This window comes from Bufo gargarizans, chromosome 1 (assembly GCF_014858855.1).
Source record: "Bufo gargarizans isolate SCDJY-AF-19 chromosome 1, ASM1485885v1, whole genome shotgun sequence".
Classification (NCBI taxonomy): Eukaryota; Metazoa; Chordata; class Amphibia; order Anura; family Bufonidae; genus Bufo; species Bufo gargarizans.
Genome location: NC_058080.1, coordinates 537,388,216 through 537,409,387, shown reverse-complemented (window position 1 = coordinate 537,409,387; position 21,172 = coordinate 537,388,216).

Below are 21,172 nucleotides of genomic sequence, written 5' to 3'. Positions count from 1 at the left end.
GTGCCTCCCGGTCGGCTGCGCGCCTCAAATTTAGGCACCGCTTTCTGGGAAGTGTAGGCCGCAACCTGAGCTTCCCACCGCGGGTCAGAGGACCCAGCAGGGCCGCAGCTATCCGCATGGACTCTGCATCAGCCGGCAGCGCGGTTTTTAAGGGACCACAGGGCCTGGGGTCCACTGCATGCCGGTAGGGACTGTTCCTTCCCTCTCCAGCCTTGAGAACAGTAGTGGACAGCCATGTCCGAACCCACTAGTGACCCCCGTATTCCAACAGCCGCCACTTATTATGCATGTGTGGAATGCAAAATTAAGTTCCCTCGCAGCCAGCCGGACTCTTTCTGCTCCGCATGCTGTGTGCCCACTCAGGTTCTGCCCCCCCCAGCCCACCCTGACCAGGTGGAACAGGACTGGGCCCATGCCTTATCTCGGGCACTGGAGGACCTCTCTAAGATATCCCAATCCAACTGCACTCTCATGGGTCGATCGATTGATAAATCTCCACCTGCGCAGTCCGCGCCCTCCTCTGGAGAGGGCCTTAGGGGCAGTCCTTCGCACAAACAGCCCAGAGCAGGTCGTTATTCCTCCTCTGACGCCTCAGCATCCACACACACAGATCACGCTCGGACGCATCCTCCCTCCCAGGGGAAGTTCTGTCAGGTGGGGAAATTGGTGACTCTGATATGGATCCGAAACAATCTTCCAAGGTTGCCTCCATGGTGGACAGCTTAGTTTCTGCTGTCCGTGACACCTTCCAGGTGCAAGATGACTCCCCCTTCACGAGTCACAAGGGAGTGTCTTTTCTCTGAACCGGGCAAACTCGTAAAGTGTTCCCTTTACATGATGACTTTTCGGTTGTCATTGCCAAGGCGTGGGACCATCCAGAGCGTCGTTTTAGCACGTCAAAGCGACTTAATCTGCTTTATCCTTTACCGGCCGATTGGTTGGCTAAGTGGTCCTCTCCTCGCCAAAAACACCGCCCTTGCGGTGGCCGATGGCTCAGCCCTTCAGGATCCTGTGGATCGCTGCATGGAGTCTTGGGCGAAGTCCATTTTTGCAGCAAGTGGCTCAGCGCTTCAGCCCATTTTCGCTTCCGCTTGGGTGGCTAAGGCAGTATCTGAGTGGGCACTCCGGTTAAAACAGGACTTGGCGGCGGACCTCGCGCTCACCGAGCTCCAGTCCTTGGCTCTGCAGATCTCACAGACGTGGAAGTACCTCTGTGAAGCGTCCTTGGATGCAGGTGCACTTGTTGCCCGCTCGGTAACCTTGAGACGCGAACTCTGGCTTAAGGTTTGGGCAGCGGACTCCTCGTAAAGCGTTCCCTTATAAGCCTTCCATTTGCTGGCTCCCCTGGCCTGGCTTTATGAAATTATTTCCGATGCTACGGGCGGTAAAAGTGCCCACCTCCCGCAGGGCAAATCCAGGCGCACGTTTTGCGCTAAGTAGACGAGGGCCCGGGCCCAGTCTTTTCTTCGCTTCTGTGGCACGCGTCCAGCAGCAGCAGCCCCTCCCAGGTCCTCCACCCGATGCTACGGGCGGTAAAAGTACCCACCTCCCGCAGGGCAAATCCAGGCGCACATTTTGCGCTAAGTAGACGAGGGCCCGGGCCCAGTCCTTTTTTCGCTTCTCTGGCACGCGTCCAGTAGCGGCAGCAACCCCTCCTAGGTCCTCCACTGAGGACCAGTTGAAGAATTCATTCTTCAGGCCTCAACCAGCCTGGCGCCCGCGGGCACAGCCTGCCCATCCCTCATCCGGCAAACAGTCCTCCGCATGAAGATGCGCCCCCACCCTCTTGGGTGTAGGGTGGCCTACTCCTTTTTCAGGAAGTGTGGCGGGCCCAACATCTCCGACGTGTGGGCACTCGAAATCGTAACCTCGGGTTACAAGATTGAGTTTGCGTCCTCTCCTCCGCAAGGTTTCTTTCCCTCCCAACCACCCAGGTCAGGCTGTCACCTTTTTCCAGGCAATCTCCCCGGTTCCTCGGACGGAGCAATTCGAGGGTTTTTTTCCAAACCAGTTTTTTCGTCCCTAAGAAAGAAGGGTCAGTTCGCCCAGTTCTGGACCTCAAGTTGCTGAATCGGTTCCTCTGGGTTCAACACTTCACTGGACCGAGGCGAATTCCTCTCTTCTATAGACATTCGGGACACGTACTTACATGTCCCTATTGCCCCGGTGCATCAGTGCTTCCTCTGCTTTGCAGTGGGGCCCCATCACTACCAGTTCGTTGCCCTTCCCTTTCCTGGTGACGGCACCGCGAGTCTTTACAAAAGTACTCGCTCCTCTCCTGGCACTTCTTAGTACCAGGGGCATCACCCTAAATCGCCCTAATCTGGACAACATTCGGGTTAAAGCGGCGACCTTCGGTCAGAGCGAAGACAGCCTGCGTATCACTCTGGATACCCTGAAGCGGTTTGGGTGGTTGGTGAACTTCCAGAAGTCTTCCGTGTGTCCTACCAGACGGATCACTTTTCTAGGCATGATCCTCGATACAGAAGTGGCGTTTGGTGCGCCTCCCTCTGGACAAGCAGCTGGCCCTTTGTCTGTCAATCCGCCTTCTCCTCTGGCGCAGGTACTCTTCAATTCGGTTTTGCATGAAGGTATTGGGTGCAATGGTTGCTTCTTTTGAGGCGTTTGTTTGCACAATTTCACACTCATTCACTTCAGTGGACAATCTTGTCATCGTGGCACAAGTCACTGGATTCCCTGGACCGTCACATTGTCCTACCCCCAGGGGTGCGTTCGGCACTCAGGTGGTGGCTTTTGACCCCAACCTTGGAATTGGGGAAATCCTTCTTTTTCTTTTTTTTTTTTTTTTTTTTTTTTTTTTTTTTTTTCTTCTCTCTCCCGATACTGTAATTACCACCGACGCCAGTCTCCAAGGTTGGGGTGGAGTCTTCCCGCCCCGGACAGTTCAAGGTGTATGGTCTCAGTCTGAGTCCAAACTGCCCATCAACATACTGGAACTCCGGCCCATTCATCTGTCCCTTCTACATTAGGCCCCTCTCCTGAAGGGCCGGGCCGATATCTGGGTACAGTCAGTCAACGCCACGGCTGTGGCTTATATCAATCATCAAGGAGGAACCTGCAGTCAAGCAGTGATGGCGGAGTCAGCCAACATCCTGCAGTGGGCGGAGGAGACTCATGTGCCAGCTCTTTTGGTGGTCTACATTCCAGGAGTGGAGAACTGGACGGCGGATTTCCTCAGTCGGACGACGGTGGACCCGGGGGAGTGTTCTCTGCACCCGGAGGTGTTTCAAGTGATCTGTCTCTGGTGGGGCCAACCAGAGGTGGACCTGATGGCATCCAGACTCAACCACAAGCTCCTTGCCTTCTTCTCTCGAACAAGAGATCCCAGGGCACGTGCAGTTAGACGTTCTGGTGGCACCATGGGACGGGTTCTCCCTGGTGTATGTGTTTCCGCATCTCCCTCTCCTGCCCCGTGTCTTAGGCAGAATCAAGATGGAGAGCATCCAAACTATCCTCGTCGCGTGTGGTACACAGACATCGTTCGTCTCCTAGGAGACGCACCGTGGCTCCTTCCGCTCAGGCCCGATCTTTTTTTTCTCAGGGTCCTGTCTTCCACCAGCATTTAGAGTCGCTACGTTTGACGGTGTGGCTGTTGAAACCGCCATTCTGAAGCAACAAGGTTTTTCGGACGGGGTCATCCGCACCATGATTAAAGCCAGGAAACCAGTGTCGTCCAGGATTTATTACAAGACTTGGAAGTCCTTTTTGCGTTTCGGTGAGGAACATAGCCTCCCCCCGCTATGCTTCTCTCTTCCCGCCATCCTTTCATTTCTGCTATCTGGTCTGGATTTGGACCTTGCCCTGAGTTCCTTGAAGGGGCAGGTGTTGGCGCTGTCAAATTTTTTTTTTCAGCACCTCTGACACTGAAGGCTCCGGTTAAGACCTTCCTGCAAGGGGTGGTCCACGCCGTCCCTCTTTATCGTCCCCCCTTGCCTTCTTGGGACTTGAACCTAGTTCTGGGTTCCCTCCAAGCGGCTCCATTTGAGCCTTTTAGACACAGTTCCTCTCCTTATTCTCTCCTGGAAGGTTGCATTCCTGGTGGCTATCACGTCCATCAGGCGCGTTTCGGAGTTGGCAGCGCTTTCCTGTAAGGAACCCTTCCTTATTCTGCACCAAGACAAGGCAGTGCTCCGACCTATACCTTCTTTTCAGCCGAATGTAGTCTCTGCCTTCCATGTCAACGAAGACGTGGTTAGAGCGCTCAAGATTTACTTATCTGTCTTGAAATTTCCTCCGTACAGACTCTCTGTTCGTTATTCTGGAAGGTCCTCGCAAAGGTTTGGTGGCTTCCAAGGTGACTATTGCCAGGTGGATCCGTTTGGCAATTGCGGAGGCATACCGCTCCTGGGGCAAGGCACCGCCCCTCGGTATCACGGCCCACTCGACCAGGGCTGTGGGCACATCTTGGGCTAGCTTTCACCAAGCTTCAGCTTCACAGCTGTGCAAGGCAGCGACGTGGTCATCCTTGCACACGTTCACCAAGTTTTACCAGTTGCATACTTTTGCATCAGCGGACGCTGCGCTGGGCCGCAAGGTCTTGAGCTTCCACGAGGCAGTTTTCCATGGGGGTGTGGTTTTCCCGCCCCATGCACTGCTTTGAAACGTCCCATGGTCCTGTGTCCCCCAATGATACGAGCGAGAAAACAAGATTTTTGTGAACTCTCCTGTAAAATCTATTTCTCGCTTAGTTCATTGGGGGACACAGCTCCCACCCACTGTTTTCCATTATGGCAGCAGGTGCTGGCGGTTTGTTTGCCAGTGGGGTCCTCAGTTTGGTTCGGCCCTTCCGGCATTCCTTGTGTTCTGGTTGCTTTTATGTATGGTGTATTTTTTATTTTTTTTTCCCTACTCCTACTGCTTGGGCACAAACTGATATGCTCTCTCCTGGCTGGAGGGGGTATAGCCGGAGGAGGAGCCAACACTTTTTAGCCCAGTGGCAGCAGCAGCTATACCCACGGTCCTGTGTCCCCCAATGAACTAAGCGAGAGATTTTACAGGTGAGTTCACAAAAATCAAACTTTTTCCTATCGTCCATGATAGCACCATGAGAGAGGGTCTGCCTCCCAGGACAGGAAACCCACAGGTATAAAAAAGGAGAAGCCTCCCCATTCTTCAGTGGTTTCCTGTCCTAAGAAGTGGATCCTACAGGTATGGCCAGAAGAGGGGCAGTACTCTGGATACTCTTTCTCACTGGATAACTAATGGAAGATTTTATTTAGCTGGGGTGGTGGGGGGGGGGGGGGGTGCGCGCCGGGTGACGCGAGCGCTACACAGGGAAGTGTAAGTGTGGGGAGAGGGGCAGGCATCTGTTCTGAGCAGAGCAACTGTGCGCGTGATCAGCTTCTAGCCTCCATCGCTGCCGTAAGTTTTTTTTTTTTTTGATATATCTCTCTCTTGGAAGGGGGTGGAATCTTATAATAAAAGGGACAGCCTGGCGGGAAACGTGCACGCAGGAGCATGTGATGTCATGAAATCCCGCAAGATTTTCCCTGCTGATCAAGAAGTGCAGGAAAAGGCTGTGTTTGAATTTACAGTCCCAGCTACAAGCCAAGACCCTTGTCTAGAAGATCCGGATCCAGGCTGTTGAAGGTCATGGAGAGTGCCGGTGACCAGAATGAACCGTCTACTTCTGCGCCTGTGGTATGGATGGAGGGTATGTACGGTGATATGTGCTGTTCTATGGATATGGGCTTATGGCAGTCTTGTTTTTCAGGATAAACCTAAAAATGCATCCTCTAAAACAAATTACAAAGAATGGGGATTGTGTAAAGCAAAGTTGGCACCCGTCTATACTAAACTGCTTTGTCGCCCTTGTATTGAGTCTACAATTGCAGAGGAATCACCTTCCATGATGAAATGCATGAAGAAGTTAGAGAGGAAGTAGGGAACTCGCTTAAATCCACGAAGGTTCCTCAAAGATCTCAGGATAAATCTCTGCTTTACTCCGATATCTCTAGTTCAGAAGAGGAAGATATATATATATATATTTTTTTTGTTAGAAATCAGGGAACTGGGCTCAGATTCTTCTTCTGAGGGGGACAGGGGTGGTGAACCCCTGTTTCCTATTCAGGATACGGATCTGCTTTTAAAAGCGATAAGAGCGACCATGAATATTGAAGACCAAAAAGAGGTACTTTCCATTCAGGATGTAATGTTTGAAGGTCTAGAAGGGAAAAAGAAACAGTTTTTTCATTCAGAAAAATGTATGTTCCTTAATTTCAAATGAATGGAAGAATCCAAATAAACTGAGTTTTATTCCGTCATCCGTGAAGCCGAAGGATCCCTTTGATGAATCGGATTGCCAGTCTTGGGATTGGGACCAAAAATTGATGTACCCATAGCAAAAGTATCCCGTAGATCCTCCCTCCCCTTCGACGATTTAGGTCAGTTGAAAGACACTATGGATAGGAAGGCAGACAGTTTCCTTAGATGTACATGGGAATCCCTGGGGGTTTACTTTAAGCCTGATATTGCTGATACTTGCACAGCCCATCTGTGTTACCATCTTGCTTGAAATTCTGAGCAACTCCTCTCCTCCCTGCTCAACCTGTTCCTTTTATTTACTCACAAAAGGTGTAAAAGGGGCTGGCCCAAGACAAGGATACAGGAAGTGATAACATACAGGAAATGATGACATATCAAAGGACAGGGAGGGGCAATCAATGTGGCTGGACAGATAATGCACACATCCCATCCCTGTATAAGGAAGGATGAGTCATGTCCATTGTCTGACCAGCCAGGTGGCCGCCCAGCCCCCATCACTGTCAGCATGGACCTCATTCAATACTGCTCAAAAGTGATCAGTATCTAATAAAGATCATTCTACTGGTTCTTATAGGTTTGAGATCATCTGCGAGACATTGCTACGGCTATTGTCAGTATACGGGACGAGTATACCAACAAGGCAGATATGCATGTCTTAGAAGCAGATATGTATCCAGAAAGGGATAGCGAAGCCTCAGCAGCGGTATAATATGTATCTCTCGTTATGCAGACTTCACTTCTCTAATGTGTATAGACATTTGAAGGGAAGAAGCCCAGTGCTTGCACTTAGTACTCACAAACTGGCAAACGCCCCCCTACACACTGAGAACACGTCTCCAAGCCCATGAGAAGGTTTTCATACTGACTGTTTTACCACTGGTCCCGATTCAGCCAAAGTACCCTCTTCTAGAGCGTTCTTTGGCTAAATCCAACACAGGGAGACAGATGCCAATCTCTAAAAACACATACACGTCCTAAAATAAAATGCCCGCATAATAAAATTTCCACAACAGTCTGAAAACACAATGGTCACTAGAAAGAGAGGTGGATACATTAAGAAAAGGTGCTCTGATTCCTTGCCCTCCTGGAGAAGAAGGGTTGGGTTATTTTTCAAATCTCTTTCTAGTGAAAAAGCCAAATGGGGATTACAGGACGATTATAAATCTAAAAGGTTTGAACAAATTTCTGAAATACAGAAAGTTTAAGATTGAGACAGTCAGATCTGTAATAGATCTTGAAAAATAACTGAAATAAAGTGGCCTAACTAGGAGGAAATGCGCAAAAACCCCAAACACTGTGGCGTGTTTATAACCGGGGGAGCAATTCATCCGCATGTGATCCGTTGCTAACGGCAATCCCCAGCGAAAATGCATACAATGGAGGATGTCTGCAGCGGACCACATGCACCACAAAAGCATCGTACACAAGATGGGATAATGTGTTTACAAGGATTGTTTTATGATAGTGCAGGATATAAGGGATGCGTATTACAATTACTGATTTTTCCTGGTCATCAAAAATTTCTGAGTAGCACTGCATCTAAAGGGGAGAATAAGACACTTCAGTTCCAGGTGCTTCCGTTCGGGATTTCTATGGCTCCCCGTATATACACCAAATTGGTGGCAGAGATGGCGGCTCACATAAGAGAGAAGGACATCTTGTTTGTCCCATACCTGGATGATTTTTTTTAATAGTAGCCCCATCCAGGCAGAGTTGTCTTTCACAGGCAGTCCAAGTAATTCAGATCCTGGAATCATTGGGTTAGATCATGAATATGGAGAAATCCAGAATTATCCCCCTACAGTTGCAGAGGTTCCTGGGGATATTGTTCGACCCAACCTCCCACAGATCCTTTCTGACCTTGGAAAAGATGAGCAAAGTAAGGTCAGTAGTGCGAGATCTAATTTTATTCTCTTACATTTCAGTCAGGAAAGCTATGTCCATCTTCAGTACCTTAACATCCTGCATTCCGGCAGTTCTGTGGGCTCATCTCCAGTGGGAGATTCTCCAGTCTTGGTCAGGGAGGCTGGAGTAGCTGAACTACAAGATTCTTATCTCCAGGAAAACCTGTCGGTCGCTGGAATGGTGGCTGATGCAGGAGAATTTAGACCAGGAGGTCCTGTGGAAGGTGATAGAGCCCTTAATAGTCACTACAGACTCCAGTCCGTCTGGATGGAGGGCCCATGTCCTGGATATAATTTTTCAGGGATCCTGAGGCGGTGCAGATTGGGAGATTTCTTCCAATGCAAAAGAATTGACAGCGGTTCTGAAGACTGCAGGAGATTCTGCCTTGGCTTCAGAACGGACATTTAAAGGTTTTGTCTGGCAATGGTTCTGTGGTGGCCTACTTAAATCATCAGGGGGGAACCCGATTCAAAGAGTTGATGGGAATTACCAGTCAAATATTCCCCTTGTTGGAAGGGAGAGTGTTGTGAGCCCTACATATCAGAGGTGTAGACAACTGGAAAGCAGACTACCTGAGCCGAAACAGACTAGATCAGAGGTAATGATGCTTGAATCAGGACAATTTTGCCAAAATAGTGAGCCTATGGGGGTTGCCAGACATAGACCTCTTTGCTGCAGGAAGCAAAAGGAAGGTAGAAAGGTTATTCTCCCTTTGTCCAGGGGATTCTCCCACAGCAGTAGATGCCTTCCTTCAGCCTTGGGGCAAGGGTCTTCTGTATGCATTCCCTCTGTTACAATTAATCCCCAAGGTGCTGAGCAAAATAAGGGAAGACAGAGCTTCAGTGATCTTGATAGCCCCCTTTTGGACCCGTTGAGCATGGTTCACCTGGTTAAGACTACTGTCGGTCAGGGAACCATGGGTCCTTCTGGAGATTCTGGATCTCTTGTCAAGGCCCGGTAATAAATTCCCCAGTCAAGGGCCTTCTCTTGACTGCTTGGTTTTTGAAAGGTCGCTGTTGATCCGAAAGGGGCTTTCGGGGTTGGTAGTATCTACCCTCTTAAAGTGTAGGAAGAAAGTGACTACAGGCATATATGCTAGAGTATGGTCAGTTTTCTTTAAGTTTTTAGGGATACCTCCTTCACCTTCCTGTCAGCTTAGGGGAGATACAAGCTCTTTCCATAAATCCTCCTTATATGTCCATTCAGGAGGATAGGATTAGTTTTCGCCCCAATCTAGTCTTGGATTTTCACAAGGGCCAGGAAGTGTTTTCTCCCATCCTTTTGTGATCACACTAAGAACCTTAAGGAAACTGAGCTCTATCATTTAGATGTTAGGAGATGTGTGCTGGCTTATTTAGAGGCTACCAAGTAATGGAGGAAGGCAACCTCTTTGGTTATACAGTTTGCAGGCCCTAATATAGGGAAGTTGGCTAGTAAAGGTTCCTTAGCTAGGTGGATAAGGTAGGCTATCTGTTTAGCTTATGTTTCCCTGCAGAAGCCGGTTCCCTGAGGATGGTTGGCCCACTCAACAAGAGCAGTGGCAACTTCTTGGGCAGAGAGAGCAGAAGCTTGAATCTAAGACATCTGCAAAGCCGCAACATGGTAATCCCCATTGACCTTCTATAAACAAAATATCCCTCTGACTTGTCTTTGGACGTAATGTTCTCCAGGCCGTAGTCCCACCCTAGATTTTCTCTGGGATCTCTCATGGTGCATAAATCACTGCGAAAGGTGCACCACAATGATATGCAACTGACAACACTGGCTAATCCCTCAAGCTGATGTTAAGAACTGAGACTTTAGCCAACGTATTCCAGTCAGGAACACATCGGAGCCCTTTTGCACCACCATCAAGGTATCTCAGCGTGGCATGGGTTCCTACCACTAAGCTACCTATGGAGTGTGAACAACGGTCTGAGAGGTGCTAAGATACAACTTACAGCCAAACTCGCACATACCTCCATAGTGAGATCACTTAAGCAGTGGGAGAGATGATAAGTCTGTAAGCCCCACCTATGTAGCCATACGGGTGATAGATAACTTTGGTGCACAATACATAGCTGGATAAATCTATTAGTGATAGATGGGGAAACCTGTAAAGGAGATTCCAATATATCATTAATATCCTTATTAGTAATACCTATATCAGTGTTTCCCATTTAGATAAAACCAAGAGGGGAGCACCATGCATTTTAGTACTCAGCAGATGGGTATAAAGGGCAGAGATAAATCCCTTGGGACCCTGGGAGCATATGACTCCTATCAGTGGATAGTCAGAGATAGATACTACGGTGTTTCCAAAGTGGGTACTCATTGCATGTCGTACCTGGAGGTATTTGAAAAAGGATGTTCTAGGGAGGTCATGACGATCTTTCAACTGCTCAAAGGAGTTAAATACATTGCTGGAATATAAATCTCCCAAAACACCAATCCCATGATTCTCCCAGAACCGCCCATCTATCCCTGTGCGGAGAGAAGGAAACATAGGGTTGTCCCACAAAGGCACCTCAGGTGTCAGCCCTGTGTGACAATGCAGTTTCTTGTTCCAACACTGGCCACAATGATGGGATATCCAAGAACACTGCTAACTGTCTTTCGGCTCTAGCTAGAATACCATCTGAAGAGATCCATGACTTTAAGTGCCTCAGCTGTCCTGACAGATAATACAAATAGAGATCAGGCAGGGACATACCACCCTCACCCCTGGGTCTACACAGCGTCTCAATGGACAATTTACGTCTATTACCCCATATGAATGGCGAAAGAAGGGATCTAAAACGTTGAAATATTTTTTTAGACACTAAGAAGGGAGCGTGCTCTAAAACATATAGCCACTTAGGTAAAATTATCAGTTTAATCAAGTTAATTCGCCCAGGGACTGACAAGGGGACCCCACTCCAAACCCTGAATTTGTCTGCACTATAATTCAAGAGAGGCTGTATGTTGAGGGAGTGGAAGGATGTCGCATCCTTAGTAATGTGAATTCCCAAATACTTGAACTCAGACACTATAGGTAACTCCGTATCCAGGGAGGATGAAAGTAAGGAGTACAGCGGAAATAGAACAGATTTAGTCCAGTTAATCTTGAGCCCAAAAAAACGGCTAAATGTTTCAATGAGGTGAGTAGCTCAAGGTAATGTAGTCTCCACCTCTGACATGAACAGAATCATGTCGTCCGCGTATAGTCCCACTCTGTCCTCTTGATCTCCTATATATATTCCCCGGTATAGCTCATCAGATCTGATTCGAATAGCTAGGGGCTCAATCGCCAGGGCAAATAACAACGGCGACAACGGACATGCTTGTCTGGTCCCACGACTCAGGTCACCAGAATACCAGCAGAGGGGTGTTTATACAGTACTGAAATCCACTTAATGAATGCGGGGCCTATCCCAAAGCATTCCAGGGTTGCCAATAAGTAGGGCCATTCCACCGAATCGAAGGCCTTAGCTGTATCTAAAGAAGCTAAAGGCCAGTGCTTTTTCCATTGAAGGCCAATCTGCGTGACAACCTGTACCCTGCGGATATTATCTGTTGTAGATCTACCAGGCAAGAAACCAGACTGATCAGGATGAATAAGATTCCCTATAACCCCATTCAACCTCTGCGCCAAAATCTTAGCCAAGATTTTGTAGTCTAAATTCAGTAATGATATGGGTCTATATGATCCACAATCAGTCGGGTCCTTGCCTGGTTTGAGCAGTATCACAACAGTAGCCTCATACAGTTAAGGCGGTAGGACGCCCTTTGAGAAAGAGTCATGGTACAGCTGCAATAAAGGCTTCACTAGCTGCTCAGCATATCTGGAGTAAATTTCTAATGGCAACCCATCTGGGCCAGGGGATTTCCCTCTCGCTAGGGATTTAATGGCGTCCACTATCTCTTGTTTCAGTATTGGACCTTCCAAAGATTGAGCTAACTCCTGTGAAAGCTTGGGAAAGTCTAGCTCCTGCAGATAGGTATTAACCGATTCTGTAGTATAATCAGCACGGGCCTCATATAGATCCTGATAGAATTCCCTGAAGCGCTGAGCAATAGCCTCCGGTTCCACAACCACGGTGCCCTCCCCATCTCTAATGCGCAGGATAGCAGGAGACTCTTGGTTCTGGTGAACGATATGTGCCAGCAACTTGCTAGACTGATTGCCCAATTCAAAAAAGGATTGTTTAGTGAAAAACATTTTGCGCTGAGCCTTTTCCTGTAACAATGTGAGGTAACACCTCCCAACTTTTAGCCACTCTTCCCTATTCTGAGACGCTGGGTCCGCAACTGTAACGACCGGCGTCACGCACAGGGAGGGAAAAGGAAAAGCCCTGCCCAAGGGAGAGGGAAAGGTGGTGACCCCTGACTCACCTTGCGGCTGGCACCTGACTGCCCTGACGTCCCTAGACGGGTTCCTCACCCGTGCGGCGATCACGTGCCTAAACCCTGGCTTTCCCTAAAATGAGCCCTAGATAGTGAACGGGCCGGTGGGATCGCTAGTCCGCACCACTGACACTAAGAGGGAAACACCAGGGAGAGGACAGACAATACAGACAAACACATAAACCCAGGTGGGCGACCACAGCAGACCACAAAGGTCCAACAGGGATCCGGAGGGAAACGTTCTAGACCAACAACCAGAGAACGTAGCAACACAGCTCCAGTGGGTCAGTATAGAAGTCCAGGCAGGAAGCTCTATATCTGGCAACCAGAGAAGTGTGAGAGGGGAATATAAGGAGGTTGGGAGTGCTGGACAAGGAACAGCTGAGGAGAAGGAGCTACGGATCCCTGAGTGAGCCAAAAAGGGTTGCAAAGCAAACCCAGAAAGCTACCATAAGGAAACAGCCCTATCTTACATAGAGCGCGCAGCCAACCGCTGCGACTTCCTGACCCCGGGTATAACGGAGTCAGGCGTGGTTCTTGACACCCTCGTGACAGTACCCCCCTCTCTACGAGGGGCCTCCGGACACTCAGGACCAGGTCTCTCAGGATGACAGGCATGAAAAGCCCGAACTAGCCTGTCGGCGTTTACCTCAGACGCAGGAACCCACATTCTTTCCTCGGGACCGTAACCTCTCCAATGCACCAGATATTGAAGAGAGCGGCGGACCCGACGAGAATTAACAATTTTGGATATCTGAAACTCTAGATTACCATCCACAACAACAGGAGGGGGTGGCAGCGGTGACGGTTCTAGAGGTGGAACATATTTTTTGAGTAACGACTTATGAAAGACGTTATGGATTTTAAAAGTCTGAGGTAGCTCCAGGCGAAAAGCCACGGGGTTGATGATGGCTACAATTTTGTAAGGGCCAATGAACCTAGGACCCAGTTTCCAAGAGGGAACCTTTAATTTAATATTCCTAGTAGACAACCACACATAGTCATTCACTCCTAGTTCCGGACCTGGCGACCGTCTCTTATCAGCCATGCATTTGTATTTACCTCCCATATTTTTCAAGTTAGCTTGCACCATCTGCCATACCGATGAAAGAGATGACGAAAACCGTTCCTCTTCGGGAACCCCAGAAGACCCCCCCCCCTCTTTGAAAGTACAGAATTGGGGATGAAAACCATATGCACCAAGAAATGGTGACTTGCCAGTGGATTCCTGACGACGATTATTTATAGCAAACTCAGCTAACGGTAAATATGATGACCACAACTCTTGGTTTTCAGACACAAAACATCTTAGATATGTCTCAAGGTTTTGGTTGGTACGCTCAGTCTGTCCATTCGAATGAGGATGGAAAGCTGAGGAAAACGACAAGTGTACCCCCAAACGGGAACAAAAAGCTTTCCAAAATTTAGAAATAAACTGGGTACCCCGATCCGAAACAACATCGGAAGGGACCCCGTGAAGCTTCACGATTTCACTGATGAATACCTGAGCAAGAGTCTTAGCATTAGGTAGTGCGGGTAACACAATGAAGTGTACCATTTTGCTAAACCTGTCCACTACTACCAAAATAACTGTTTTACCCGCAAAGGTAAGTCAGTGATAAAATCCATTGACAGATGTGTCCATGGTCTATTGGGAATGACGAGTGGTAATAGAGACCCTGCAGGACGTGTATGCAAAACTTTTGCGCGCGCACAGGTAGAACAAGAAGACACAAAATCCAATACACCCTGACGCAACCTTGGCCACCAAAAACGACGAGACAATAGCTCCAAGGTTGCTTTACTACCCGGGTGCCCAGCAAGTGCCGAATTATGATGTTCCTTTAATAATTCGAAACGCAGGTTCAACGGTACAAACAATTTCTCTGAGGGGCAAAGACCGCGGCGTCCCCCTGAGCCTCTAACACATTCCCCTCCAGAGCAGAGTGTACCGCAGAAACAACCACTCCTTTTTGAAGAATGGGTACCGGATCACTCACATTACCCCCTCCAGGGAAACAACGAGATAATGCCCCCAGGACGATAGGTAATAACAAAGTTAAACCTGGTAAAAAATAGCGACCACCTAGCTTGTCTAGGAGTGAGACACTTAGCTGATTCGAGGTACAGAAGATTTTTGTGGTCCGTAATCACAGTGACGGGGTGGACTGCCCCCTCTAAAAAGTGACGCCATTCTTCAAACGTTTAATAGCTAATAGTTATTGCCAATATCATAGTTCCTTTCTGCTGCAGATAGTTTTTTAGAAAAGAAAGCACAAGGACGCCATTTGCCAGGAGACGGACCCTGAGACAGCACCGCCCCCACTCCCACCTCTGACGCAAGGCTGAGAGACATCAGGTTGGACTAGTACAGGTGCTGAGGTAAACCTCTCTTTTAGAGAGGAAAAAGCTACTTTAGCGGCGTCAGACCATTTAGAAAAATCAGTCCCCTTCCTAGTCATGTCAGTAAGGGGTTTTACAATAACTGAATAATTTTTAATGAATTTCCTATAGAAATTCGCGAAGCCCAAGAACCGTTGCAGTGCTTTGAGGTTCTCAGGAAGATCCCAATCTAAAATTGCCTGGACCTTCCTAGGATCCATACGGAAACCTGAAGCAGATAAAAAATAACCTAGGAATTGTATCTCCTGAACGGCGAAGACACATTTTTCAATTTTAGCATATAATTTATTCGTCCATAGGACCTGCAGTACTTGTCTGACATGCACCTCATGTGTTCTCAGATCAGACGAATAAATTAAAATATCATCTAGGTATATTACCACAAACCTGCCGATTAGATGACTAAAAATGTCATTAACGAAATGTTGAAAGACGGCAGGAGCATTGGTCAGACCGAAAGGCATAACTAGATTTTCATAATGCCCCTCAGGGGTGTTAAAAGCTGTTTTCCACTCATCCCCCTCCTTGATACGAATCAGATTGTAGGCCCCCCTAAGATCAAGTTTGGAGAACCACCTAGCACACACAATCTGGTTAAACAGGTCAGGAATGAGAGGAAGAGGGTATGGGTCTCGGATGGTTATCCGATTTAGTTCGCGAAAATCTAGGCAAGGACGCAGGCCCCCATCTTTCTTTTTAACGAAGAAAAACCCTGCAGCCACGGGTGAAGAAGAGGGTCTGATGTGTCCCTTAGCCAAGCTCTCGGAGATATAATCTTTCATGGCTTGTCTCTCTGGACCCGAAAGATTATATAACCTGGTCTTGGGTAATTTTGCGTCAGGAATAAGGTTAACCGGGCAATCATAAGGACGGTGAGGTGGTAACTTCTGACAACCCTTTTCAGAAAAAACGTCCTCAAAATCCGAAATAAATGTAGGTAGGGTAGTTATGGAGGCGACTAAGCAATTGCTATTTAAGCAATTTTCTCTGCAATGCTCACTCCACTCCGATATCTCCCTGGCTGCCAATCCACCACTGGATTGTGCGCTACCAACCAGGGAAGGCCCAGCACTACCGGAGTGGGAAGCCCCTCCAGAACATAACATGAAAGCATCTCGTTATGGTGGTCCCCTACCCGAAGGTGTAAATTATGAACAATGTGGGTGAGGTTTCTCTGAGACAGAGGAGCAGAATCAATAGCGAATATGGGAATAGGTCTCTGTAGCGTACAGAGAGACAAACCCATAGTGCGGGCAAAATGGGCATCTATCAAATTTACCCCTGCTCCACTGTCTAGAAAGAAAGAAATAGTCTCCGTCTTAACACCAAAAACAATAACCGCTGGCAACACAAATTGAGATGTTCGTATGGAGGAAACGTATACCCCCCGGCTGACATCCTCCACACAGCCTGGGGTTAGTAGTTCCGACGGTCTTTTGTTTTTGAGAAAAGAGGGACAGACATTAATGAAATGACCCCTCCCCCCACAGAAAAAACAAGCCCCACGCCTACGGCGAGCCTCAGGAGGACGGACCTGGCGAGTAGTTCCTCCTAGCTGCATTGGCTCGTCTAAGTCAGTACAGACTAACTGCTGCTTGGGAAAGGTTACCAATTGCTCCGTTTTTTTTCAACCTGTCCCTAAGGCGTCTATCTATTCGGATAGAAAGGGACATAACCGCATCAAGGGAAAAGGGGGTCTCATATAATGCAAGCGCATCCTTAACCCTTTCGGATAACCCAGAGCAGAACTGACTCCTGAGAGCCGGGTCGTTCCATTGGGTATCCGTAACCCACCTACGGAAGTCAGAGCAATACTCCTCTACCGGCCGCTCTCCTTGTAGGTGTCTCCGTAATCTTGATTCAGCCAGTGCGACTCGGTCAGGGTCGTCATATATGAGACCCAAGGCCCCGAAAAACTCATCCACTGACCGGAGAGCCTGGGAATCAGTGGGTAAAGAGAACGCCCAGGACTGCGGGTCCCCCTGCAGCAGGGAAATAACAACCCCCACCCGCTGTTCTTCATTACCAGAGGAGTAAGGGTGCAGTTTGAAATATAATTTACAGGCCTCACGGAATGTCAAAAACGTGTCCCTTTCCCCAGAAAATCTGTCAGGGAGAGGGACCTTGGGTTCCGCAACAACCTGGTTACCAGTAGCAACCGCTGGGCTTGCGGTCAGTTGTAATTGCTGCTGTTGCTGGAGGACCGACGCCTTCAAACCTGCCACCTCCAAAGACAGGCCATGAAATTGTTTGGACAGAGCAGCAATTGGATCCATACTGGATTCTAAGTAGGTAAAAAAAAAAATATTTTTACCTACACAAAATAAGGGCCAGATATAATGTAATGACTGGCGTCACGCACAGGGAGGGAAAAGGGAAAGCCCTGCCCAAGGGAGAGGGAAAGGTGGTGACCCCTGACTCACCTTGCGGCTGGCACCTGACTGCCCTGACGTTCCTAGACGGGTTCCTAACCCGTGAGGCGATCACGTGCCTAAACCCTGGCTTTCCCTAAAATGAGCCCTAGATAGCGAACGGGCAGGTGGGATCGCTAGTCCGCACCACTGACACTAAGAGGGAAACACCAGGGAGAGGACAGACAAACACATAAACCCAGGTGGGCGACCACAGCAGACCACAAAGGTCCAACAGGGATCCGGAGGGAAACGTTCTGGACCAACAACCAGAGAACGTAGCAACACAGCTCCAGTGGGTCAGTATAGAAGTCCAGGCAGGAAGCTCTACAGGGAGTGCAGAATTATTAGGCAAATGAGTATTTTGACCACATCATCCTCTTTATGCATGTTGTCTTACTCCAAGCTGTATAGGCTCGAAAGCCTACTACCAATTAAGCATATTAGGTGATGGGCATCTCTGTAATGAGAAGGGGTGTGGTCTAATGACATCAACACCCTATATCAGGTGTGCATAATTATTAGGCAACTTCTTTTCCTTTGGCAAAATGGGTCAAAAGAAGGACTTGACAGGCTCAGAAAAGTCAAAAATAGTGAGATATCTTGCAGAGGGATGCAGCACTCTTAAAATTGCAAAGCTTCTGAAGCGTGATCATCGAACAATCAAGCGTTTCATTCAAAATAGTCAACAGGGTCGCAAGAAGCGTGTGGAAAAACCAAGGCGCAAAATAACTGCCCATGAACTGAGAAAAGTCAAGCGTGCAGCTGCCAAGATGCCACTTGCCACCAGTTTGGCCATATTTCAGAGCTGCAACATCACTGGAGTGCCCAAAAGCACAAGGTGTGCAATACTCAGAGACATGGCCAAGGTAAGAAAGGCTGAAAGACGAACACCACTGAACAAGACACACAAGCTGAAACGTCAAGACTGGGCCAAGAAATATCTCAAGACTGATTTTTCTAAGGTTTTATGGACTGATGAAATGAGAGTGAGTCTTGATGGGCCAGATGGATGGGCCCGTGGCTGGATTGGTAAAGGGCAGAGAGCTCCAGTCCGACTCAGACGCCAGCAAGGTGGAGGTGGAGTACTGGTTTGGGCTGGTATCATCAAAGAGGAGCTTGTGGGGCCTTTTCGGGTTGAGGATGGAGTCAAGCTCAACTCCCAGTCCTACTGCCAGTTTCTGGAAGACACCTTCTTCAAGCAGTGGTACAGGAAGAAGTCTGCATCCTTCAAGAAAAACATGATTTTCATGCAGGACAATGCTCCATCACACGCGTCCAAGTACTCCACAGCGTGGCTGGCAAGAAAGGGTATAAAAGAAGAAAATCTAATGACATGGCCTCCTTGTTCACCTGATCTGAACCCCATTGAGAACCTGTGGTCCATCATCAAATGTGAGATTTACAAGGAGGGAAAGCAGTACACCTCTCTGAACAGTGTCTGGGAGGCTGTGGTTGCTGCTGCACGCAATGTTGATGGTGAACAGATCAAAACACTGACAGAATCCATGGATGGCAGGCTTTTGAGTGTCCTTGCATAGAAAGGTGGCTATATTGGTCACTGATTTGTTTTTGTTTTGTTTTTGAATGTCAGAAATGTATATTTGTGAATGTTCAGATGTTATATTGGTTTCACTGGTAAAAATAAATAATTGAAATGGGTATATATTTGTTTTTTGTTAAGTTGCCTAATAATTATGCACAGTAATAGTCACCTGCACACACAGATATCCCCCTAAAATAGCAAAAACTAAAAACAAACTAAAAACTACTTCCAAAAATATTCAGCTTTGATATTAATGAGTTTTTTGGGTTCATTGAGAACATGGTTGTTGTTCAATAATAAAATTAATCCTCAAAAATACAACTTGCCTAATAATTCTGCACTCCCTGTATATCTGGCAACCAGAGAAGTGTGAGAGGGGAATATAAGGAGGTTGGGAGTGCTGGACAAGGAACAGCTGAGGAGAAGGAGCTACGGATCCCTGAGTGAGCCAAAAAGGGTTGCAAAGCAAACCCAGAAAGCTACCATAAGGAAACAGCCCTATCTTACATAGAGCGCGCAGCCAACCGCTGCGACTTCCTGACCCCGGGTATAACGGAGTCAGGCGTGGTTCTTGACACCCTCGTGACAGCAACATACAGCCTCTCTTTCTCAGCGCATTCCTCAGCCAATTATTTTTCTTGTTTGGCAGAGTTTCGCTTAATAAACGAGATAGAAGATCTAAGACACCCCCTCAAATAGGCCTTCAGCGTCTCCCATACTACTGACTTATCAATATAAGCGGCATGGTCGGACAAAACATAGCTAACTGGTCCGGGATACGATCCGAGGGTGGAAACAGTGTAAGCCAGAAGGGGTGCACCCTCATGGAACGGCCCCCACCCCTAGCGGACATTAGTATGGACAACAGGAGAGGGCTATGGTCTGATACTCCTCTAGCACCATACTCCACCCGATAGGGGAGTGAACCCACAGTGGAGCTACCAAAGACATAGTCGATGCGGGACAGGGAGTGATGACTCGCTGACTGGCACGAGTATGCCCTAACTTCTGGGTATTTAAGGCACCACAAATCCACCCACCCCACTTCTGCCACCAGTCTGGACAAGGGTGCCTCCGTCTGTGATGTGTCCTGTGCTAGTCCCACCCCTTGAAATCTGTCCAGCTGTGGATGCAGGGTCATGTTTAGGTCCCCCATGCAGATCACCCTCGCTGCGGGAAATGTGGCGGCAAAACATATCGCCTGATGCATCACTTGGAGGGAGGAAGGGGGAGGAACATAAATTCCCAGTATAACATATAACACACAATTAATACAGGGAGTGCAGAATTATTAGGCAAGTTGTATTTTTGAGGATTAATTTTATTATTGAACAACAACCATGTTCTCAATGAACCCAAAAAACTCATTAATATCAAAGCTGAATATTTTTGGAAGTAGTTTTTAGTTTGTTTTTAGTTTTAGCTATTTTAGGGGGATATCTGTGTGTGCAGGTGACTATTACTGTGCATAATTATTAGGCAACTTAACAAAAAACAAATATATACCCATTTCAATTATTTATTTTTACCAGTGAAACCAATATAACATCTCAACATTAACAAATATACATTTCTGACATTCAAAAACAAAACAAAAACAAATCAGTGACCAATATAGCCACCTTTCTTGCAAGGACACTCAAAAGCCTGCCATCCATGGATTCTGTCAGTGTTTTGATCTGTTCACCATCAACATTGCGTGCAGCAGCAACCACAGCCTCCCAGACACTGTTCAGAGAGGTGTACTGTTTTCCCTCCTTGTAAATCTCACATTTGATGATGGACCACAGGTTCTCAATGGGGTTCAGATCAGGTGAACAAGGAGGCTATGTCATTAGATTTTCTTCTTTTATACCCTTTTTTGCCAGCCACGCTGTGGAGTACTTGGACGCGTGTGATGGAGCATTGTCCTGCATGAAAATCATGTTTTTCTTGAAGGATGCAGACTTCTTCCTGTACCACTGCTTGAAGAAGGTGTCTTCCAGAAACTGGCAGTAGGACTGGGAGTTGAGCTTGACTCCATCCTCAACCCGAAAAGGCCCCACAAGCTCCTCTTTGATGATACCAGCCCAAACCAGTACTCCACCTCCACCTTGCTGGCGCCTGAGTCGGACTGGAGCTCTCTGCCCTTTACCAATCCAGCCACGGGCCCATCCATTTGGCCCATCAAGACTCACTCTCATTTCATCAGTCCATAAAACCTTAGAAAAATCAGTCTTGAGATATTTCTTGGCCTAGTCTTGACGTTTCAGCTTGT